The sequence below is a fragment of the Octopus bimaculoides genome, chromosome 27, assembly GCF_001194135.2.
Source record: "Octopus bimaculoides isolate UCB-OBI-ISO-001 chromosome 27, ASM119413v2, whole genome shotgun sequence".
NCBI lineage: Eukaryota > Metazoa > Mollusca > Cephalopoda > Octopoda > Octopodidae > Octopus > Octopus bimaculoides.
In genome coordinates this window covers 14,114,060-14,115,144 of record NC_069007.1, presented here as the reverse complement: position 1 = coordinate 14,115,144, position 1,085 = coordinate 14,114,060, and positions in this window count along the sequence as shown.

Genomic DNA, 1,085 nt, shown 5'->3' with positions numbered 1-1,085 from the left:
GTGTGTGTGTGTGTGTGTGTGTGTGTGTGTGTGCGCGTGTGTGTGTGTGTGTGTGTATGTGTGTGTGTATGTATGTATGCATGTATATATGTAATATGATAGTGTCAGTATTAATTTTTTCATTATGTATATATTATATACATATTGAAAGATTTAATAGTGAAAGTATTAAACTGAAAGTATTATCTCACATTACAATACAGATGTTATTGTTTCACTTTTGATACGTACTACTGAAATAGCGTAAGAGATAAGAGATTGTTCCGGGCTCACATGAGACAAGAGGTTGAAAATTATTTTTGGCCCATAACACTACATGGACCCTAAGTAAGGCATGTATAAAATTTGAATAAAATTGGTTGGGTAGTTCTCGAGTTTTAGAGATGCACACATGCAGATAGACAGACACACACACACATACACATGCACACACACACATACACATGCACACACACACATTCTCAGTTTTATATATATATAGATATAGATGTATATAACATATATATATATATATCTTTTATCTTGTTTCAGTCAGTTGACTGTGGCCATGCTGGGGCACCACCTTGAAGAATTTGAACCAAACGAATTAACCCCAGTCTTTATTCTATTGGTTTCTTTTACTGATCTGCCAAGTTGTGGGGATGTAAACACACCAGCACCAGATGTTAAGTGGTGGTGGAAGACAAACACAGATATAAACACACACACATATACGACATCTACTAGTTTCCATCAACTAAATCCACACACAAGGCGTTGATTGGCCCTCGGTTATAGTAGAAGACACTTACCCAAGGTGACATGCAGAGGGAGTGAACTCAAGACCTTGTTAAGAAGCAAACTTCTTACCATACAGCCATACCTGTACTTATGTATATATACATGCATATATATAATTATATATGTATGTGTGCATATATGTGTGTGCATGTTTTTATCTCATATATATTATATTCATATATATATATTTGTATATATATATATACATATATACGTGTTTGTGTGTGTGTGTATATATATATATATATATTCATACATACATATATATATATATATATATATATATATATATATATATATATATA